Here is an 8175-nt window from a genome sequence, read left to right as displayed (position 1 = left end):
CCTTTAAATTATTATAACTAAAAACTTGTTTTGTAAAATGAAACATCTAGCATATGTAATAGTAAGGGCATAATTGGAAATTGAATTTATATGTATAGAAATAACATTTAAATTGGGACAACCAAAAATGAAAAAATGGACATTTAAAATGTGGGACGGCGTGAGTATTTTTTCTAACGGAAAACTAGCATTGAATGTTTAGGTACTATTTACGAGGTGACATAATGGTTAAAGATCAACGTTAGCTGACCCAACTCAGCCATTCGAATCTCTTAAACGTCTCCAAATTATCTACTGTTCTATGAAAAACTCACCCGCTCAAAAGCCCACTGATAATAAAACCCGGAAACACAAACACACACTATAAATATCTATCTTGTTTTCTTCAATAACTTCATTACCTACTAAAACTATGAACCCTCTAATTATTATTATCCTTTCCCTCGTACTCACTCTTACTCTTACACCCGCCGCCGTAACTCCGGCCACTCCGGCCACCGTTTACCAATCCTTCATCCAATGCCTACCACCCTCCGCCGCCACCATCGTCTACAGCCCCACCACAAACTCATCATCCTACACCACCGTCTTACAAACCTACATAAAAAACCAACGCTTCAACTTAACCAAAACCCCTAAACCAATACTAATCATCACACCCACCACCGAATCACAAGTCTCGGCAGCAGTCATCTGTGCCAAAAAGATACATGTCCAAATCAAGATCCGCAGCGGCGGACACGACTATGAAGGAATATCATACGTGTCCACCGAAACCAATTTTATCATATTAGATATGTTTAATTTCCGTACTGTTGATATTAATATTGCTACCGAAACTGCGGTAGTTGGTGCTGGTGCTCAGCTGGGTGAGCTTTATTATCGAATATACGAAAAGAGTAAAGTTCACGGCTTTCCCGCAGGAGTTTGCCCGACGGTGGGTGTCGGCGGGCATTTATCCGGCGGGGGGTACGGAACTATGCTCCGTAAACACGGGTTGTCAGTGGACCATATTATTGATTATAAAATCGTTGACGTTAATGGTCGGGTGTTGGACCGGGTTTCGGGTGGGGAGGATTTGTTTTGGGCGATACGTGGCGGTGGCGGTGGGAGTTTCGGGGTTATTTTGTCGTATACGGTTAGTTTGGTTCGGGTTCCCGAAGTGAATACTGTTTTTCGTGTAATGAAAACGCAAGCAGAGAATGCTGCGGGGTTGTTGGCCCAGTGGCAGAGGGTTATGCCGAATATTGATGATGATTTGTTTATTCGGGTTTTGTTGCAACCCGTGACGGTTAATAAAAAGAAAACGGGTCGGGCGACGTTTATCGCGCATTATTTGGGGGATAAGAAAAGTTTGGTAGCATTGATGGATAAAAGGTTTCCCGAGTTGGGTTTGAAAGAAAGTGATTGTACGGAAGTGAGTTGGATTGAGTCCGTACTTTACTGGGCTAATTTTGATTTGAACACGACGAAGCCCGATATTTTGTTGGACCGTCATTCGGATGGGGAGGTTAGTTTTGGTAAACGGAAGTCCGATTACGTGCAAACGCCGATAAACGAAGCGGGGATGACGTCGATTTTTAATAAGTTAGTTGAATTGGGAAAGTTAGGGTTTGTTTTTAATCTTTATGGTGGGAGAATGTATGAGATTGCGTCCAACGCGACGCCTTTTCCACCGCGCGGGGAATTTGTTTAAAATTCAGTATTCGATTAGTTGGCACGACGCGGATCCCGAATCGGAGAAGAATTCTTTGAATCAAAGTCGGGTAATGTACGAGTTTATGACCCCATTTGTGTCAAAGAATCCACGAGGCGCGTTTCTGAATTATCGTGATCTTGATATCGGTGTGACGGATTGGGAAGGCGAGAATAGTTACAACGAAGGGGAGGTGTATGGTGAGAAGTATTTTATGGGGAATTTTGAAAGATTGGTGAAGGTGAAGAACGCAGTTGATCCTGATAATTTCTTTAGAAACGAGCAGAGTATTCCGATACTCGTCGGAAAAACATCAGGCAAGTGCCGGAAGATGATGGAGTAAAAGGAATATTTGTTTTTTGGTTTTGTGTATGATGAAAGTAATCATTTTTAGTAGTACTTAATGCATGATCATTTGTATTATGTACTATTATTAGATTTTGGTATTTAAAATGAATATTAAAGATTTAAAGATATTAAGATGTTAGGTGTAATGTGTCATTATGTTTTTGTATTATTGAAATGGAAAAAGATGACATTTGGGGTTTTGATTGTGTACAGCTCCTACAGGTAGTAACAGTGGAGAAGCAAGAAAGCCATTGAAGATTCATGTGTTGGTACAATGTTTGTTGAAAGTCTTCTTGTGATGACTTTTGACTAAGATGATGTGTGGCCGTGATTATCGTCATAGGATGAGGTAACATAGGTGTCTTGTCCGCTTCTAAATTATATGTTGTTTTAGACTTCTAGTTTAAATTTTAAAATATTAACTTCAAAAGTTAATATTTTTGGTGACTTTTAACTTTTTCTTTAGTCAAACCTCAATGTGGAGTCAAAGGTTTAAGGTTAGGCTTCTTGATGCCAAGGATAAGATCCAACAACATACTACAAACAGATTAAAAGGTTGTTTGAAAAGGTCAAAGGATTCAGGTTCTATGAAGTCTGATAGTAGGTACTTTTATAAAGATAGTGTTTAAATTGTCAAATTTGATTGTAATACATAATATCATAGTTGTCTATAAATTTAATTATTTGATTGTAACTTTGATTGGACATCCTCCAACCAGACGTGGCTCACTTGCCATATTGTGCTTATGTAGTTGTGTTTGTAATACTGTATAATTGTATATGCATATCATGTGCATATAGAAAGCTATGAATAAAACAAAGTAACTGCACACCAAAATTCAGAGCGTTTTAGACGTTTTTGACGGCCGGCCTATGACTTCAGGAGCTGGCAGGGGTTACGGGGCACCATTTATGGCGAGTCTTCATATGATTCCAACTGCTCATGTTACGGTTTATTCGAGACAACCGTCAGTCTCCCAAGAACACAAGAGAAGAAGAGAAAATAAACCCAAATAATAATTCTTTCTTATTCTTTTTCTTAAAAGAGATTACAATATATAGAAAAACAAAAGACATAAAAATAGAAAAAAATAAATAATAAGGAAACATAATTTGACTACAATGAAAACTAAATAAAAGATAAGCTTTAATAATAATAATAATAATAATAATATTTTTATTGTAGGATCGTATCAATTCCCGACCCCTTGAAAACGTCCCTGTCCTCAAGGACAAAATGTCGTTACCATGGTGGCCGCCACTCGAGTCGTACAATGACAAGTGGGGCGGTCTCAACGTAGCACCATGGTGGCCGCCATTCGAGTCTTCCGGTGTTATTCGGGCCAATGTCAACGGACCACCACAAGGGGTGCAACACGGGTCGTCTGGTTGTACCTTTTAACGGTGTCGGCGCCAACAAGCTAATTGTATCGTTGTAAATTTGATTGGCATCTTTATTAACCATCAAATTACAACTTTGTTGCTTATTTTTACCAGTTGCATGCCCATCTAAGGTCACATCCCCCAATCCTTGAGTAACTTCCTCCTTAATAATGGTTTCATGATTAGATGTGGCAATTGCACTGACAGAACTAGAGTGAAATTGAGTAAGCATTGTTGTAATAAAATCATCCCAGGTGAGGAAGTCTGAACTCCGAAGCCAACCATTGAACCACCAGAATGGTTCATCATCGAAAGATTCAATGACATAGGGAAACCGCTCGTCGCCATAGATCGCGTAAAAAAGAAAATATCGTTCTGCTTGAGAGATCCATAGGGCGGGATTAGATCCAGTAAAAAGAGGTAATCGTGGATGCTCCCACAAGAGTTCTTCCAAAACCATCTAGGCTAAGGCTAAATGAAAGCACCAACTCATTTAGTTGAAGGTCTCTGACATGTTTTGAAACTCTATAAACGTCTTTTCAGTGATCTCCGAATCACCGGTACCACTACCCTACACGTCTTTATTCCGAGCGCAAACCGATGGAAAAGTTGGCATTTGGAGTTTATGTCAGTCCATTTTTGAGATTTCAAAATTTTTTTCCTGGCGCGAGTCACCCCAAGTTTTCGAAAGACTTCCAAAAATCTTTTCCAAAAAATGCCATGCTTGATAATTGGCTACAAAAAAAGTTTAAAAAATATTAATACAATTTTAATTTTATACTTCAAGAACAAAAAAATAAAGAATGAGAATAATTTTAAACACTTAAAACATTCGAGATTTTCTGATATTACTAGCCACGCTCGTGTAAGGTGTTCATAAGTTCCTATCAATTTCCTAAACCCTTATATCTAACTCTCTATCATAGTTTACTTAAATGGTATAATAGGGAAATTGCGTCTTTATTTTCTTTTCCTCTTTAATTCAGGAACACCTAAAATGTTTAGTTTGCTTTTGTTTAATTAAACTAAGGAATACGAAATAAAGTCACACATTTTCCTTCCCCTAGCTTTCTTTTTTGTCTTAAATCCCCTCCACTCGTTAAATGAGACTCGGGAACACAACGTTAGATCAACACCCGCTTACACAGGATTTGTTCTTATCGTCAACTGATAATCAGTTCTTTTCAACTTTGCCCGGTTGCTTTTTAATGAAATATAATTTCGGATAAAATAATAAAAAAATTTGCAGCCCGTAGACATATGATTCACATCGAATTAGAACCACGCCAAATTGTCGTGTTCTTTATTTTCTGTTCTATGTGTGCAATTTGTGTGTTGTTTTCCGCTGTGCTACTTGATTCCTAACAATATGAACATCTGAATTTTAAATTTTACTACTTCTAGGGATTTTTTATTTCATTGTTAGGCCACTGGATCAAGATATAATGTTTTACTTCTATTCTTGCATTTTTGTGACTAATGAAGATAGTTCCTCACTAAAAAACTTAAACTAAACATTAGTCGCGGTATAATATTATAAAACCATTCACCGTCTTCTGGTGCGTGTTGGTTCACGTTGATTCTAATTGTGAAATTTCAGGCTATTAATCGAAGCAGAATGTGAAGTGTATAGCTTGACCCGAACTCTGATGCTGACCCGTTTATAGAAAAAGGATCTCTGTAAGAGAACGTCTATATTTTTTTTTCGTTTAGTGGCCGATATATATCTGATTTATGTTTTCTTGTTGATGGTCATATAATTTCTTCTTTTACAATAAAAAGCTAAAGCGCATCGTGAGCTTCCGTTTAAGCTGTTTAAGGTATATTTGTAAACGTGTTTTATGAAATGTTTATATATAATTAATGACTGTTTATAATTTATTTTTATAGTAATTTGGTGAATGTGGTTTTGCTATGGATGGATTTTACTTCGAGGAAGATGGTGAAATATTTGTTGAGATGGATATGTGAATATGTGATGTATGTGTATAGGGTGTGGTAAAGGAGGTGATGTGTGAGTTATAGACTAAAGGTTATTAGCATATGTGAAGGAATAAAGGATAAAATTTTCATTCAACATCACAAAGACTTTCTGATGAATCAAAAACATTTAATGTAGACTCTTAATGAAATTATTAAGCCGGCCATTAAACAAAATCATAATATTTTATAAATATTGTTTATTAAATGTGATTAAAAATGTTTATTAGTACAAAAAAAATTGACAAAAGTATCATTTAACTTCTACTTTTTAAACACCACACATGTATCTATCAGTTTCAAAATAATTCGTAGTAGTGTAACCCATTTTTTGACATCTATATCTTTGCCTACAGATATTGTCTACGTGCATGATATGTAGGGTATCCAACAACACAACACAACACAACACAACATGACTAAAGTCTCGTGATCAATCTTGTGCTTCAAGATCTTCATCGGATCAACCTAGTACTCTCGTTTTCTTGCTCAGCAGTGTAAATTTATACGTGTTTCGTTCGAAAATTTTTATACGCGGTACAAATTTATTTTTCGTCTGAAGATTTAGAGCCAGGTCACCCTGGTTTATGAAAAATTTTACACGTACTGAATCTGGTCATCTTGACGTTTTTCGTCCAAGCTTCGCTACTGTTAAATATGCATTCTCACATACTCACACTTGTAATTTTGGATCACCTATTCACACGCAGCCCTTAATGAAGTTTACCAATCGTTCGTCCAATGCCTCGACTTAAACTCGCCCGAAGACGTTATCTCTACGGTCGTCTAGAGCATGTCCGCCAACGCGTCCGCTTACACCACTGTCCTCCAAGACTACATTAGAAACCAACGCTTCAACACAACCACAACCCCTAAACCCGCGATTAATTATCATCACCCCAAAGAAAGATATGGGGCGGGGGTTATATTGTCTTACACGGTGAAACTAGTTCGGGTACCCGAGGTTAACACTGTCTTCCGAAATAGTGAAAACATTAACGGAAAACGCGTCCGAACTTGTATATAAATGGCAAATGGTTATGCCGAACATTAACAATGATTTGTATATCAAAGTCATGTTGCAACCGATGACAGAGAATCGCTTGAAGACCGGTCGGGCTACATTTGTTGCGCATTTCTTGGGTGATTCGGACATATTGGTGGCGTTAATGGACCGAAAGTTTCCGGAATTAGGTTTAAGAAAAGTAGATTGTTTAGAAGTAAGTTTGTACTCTACTGGGCTGACTTCGATTTGAAGTCAGCTCAGCCAGAGATTCTTTTAGACCGTTGGTCTAACCACATGGACTTCCAAAAACGGAAGTCGGATTATGTACAAACACGTATCCTAGAATATGGGATGCGGTTAATATTCAACAAGCTTCTTGAATTAGGTAAGCTTGGATTGGTTTTTATACCTTATGGTGTGAGAATGTACGAGACTCCATCGGACGCAACCCCATTCCCTCACCGTGCGGGTAACTTATTTAAGATTAAATATTCGGTTAAATGGGATGATACTGATCCTGAATTGGAGGCCAAGTATATGAATCAAAGTCGGGTAATGTACGAGTTTATGACCCCTTTTGTGTCGAAGAATCCAAGAGGTGTTTTTTTGAATTACCGCGATCTTGATATTGGTGTGATGACCGGGGACCAGATGAATAGTTACAATGAAGGTGAGGTGTATGGTATGAAGTATTTTAAGGTGAATTTGGAAAGGTTGGTGAAGGTGAAGACCGCAGTTGATCATGATAATTTCTTTAGAAACGAGCAGAGTATCCCAACTTTACGTCATGATTTTCAAAAAACTACAACACAATATGTATTCGATCGACCAATGGAGCATCCGGAGTGTGAGCAGCGCCACACATGAAAGGTGTATCATTTCGTTCTCACATGAAGAGCGAATACATGCGAGAGTGTGAGCAAGGTTTTTTTTTGGGGGGGGGGGGGGGTAATGTATGTGTGAGTATGTAGTTAAAATAATAATACTAGTATCAAAATGATAATCATAAAAGTACACAATTTCAATCTTATTAAATCGACCAATTATTACAACAGCATAAGACAAGAAAAACAACCAGGTCATCAATTCGATGACCTGGATACAACGAACACACCTTATCTAACACGTTTAACAATTCAATCAACACGATGAATCTAAACCCTAGACTAACTCACTAACAAACTCAGAGGAAACAAGAACTCCGAAAGAGAACAAAATTAATAAAATAAAAGGAAGGTATTTCTAGACACAATATATAGACGTTTAGAGAACCCAATAAAAAAACTCATGTACCCGGGCCATCTTCAAGTCTTGTAAGCCCATCAGTAGTATCTACAGCCCATCCAAACAGTAAGCCTTCAACCCAAAGCAGCTTCCAGCCCATTTAGCCATTAACTATTTAACTCTAAACACAATGAAACCAAACTTTAATAAAGTACAAATATAGAACCAAAATACTTATTGAATTACATATTTCAACAAATAATAATGCGTATATAAAGTGACTTGATTAGCGGAAACAAAAACAAATTGGATAGTGATTGGCACCACGCCCACTGTCGGGCTCACGGAATTAGCCTCACACCATACTCAAGAGTAGGAGTGTGGTGTGTGAATGTGAGCCACGTTACCAAGTTTCCAATGTGGTATTATGATGATCAAAATTCACACGAATACACGAGCAATATGCATATGAAGAGATGGAACCAGAACTCGATAGCTCAAATAGTAACGTAAATAAGAATATGCATGAAGGTGATGC

General features: G+C 37.6%; 1 pseudogene across 1 annotated transcript; it reads left to right on the top strand.

The window, feature by feature from the left end:
- The first annotated feature begins 412 nt into the window (after positions 1-412).
- Positions 413-2537, top strand: LOC143631093 (berberine bridge enzyme-like 21 pseudogene; annotated as a pseudogene). The gene is made up of 2 exons (XR_013153290.1): positions 413-2393; positions 2511-2537. The product of XR_013153290.1 is annotated as a berberine bridge enzyme-like 21 pseudogene (transcript).
- The last annotated feature ends 5638 nt before the right edge of the window (positions 2538-8175 follow it).

Source organism: Bidens hawaiensis, unplaced genomic scaffold (assembly GCF_021521415.1).
Source record: "Bidens hawaiensis isolate Kalapana, Puna unplaced genomic scaffold, B.hawaiensis_p1.1 tig00005935_1, whole genome shotgun sequence".
Classification (NCBI taxonomy): Eukaryota; Viridiplantae; Streptophyta; class Magnoliopsida; order Asterales; family Asteraceae; genus Bidens; species Bidens hawaiensis.
This window is presented reverse-complemented; position numbering and strand designations above follow the sequence as displayed.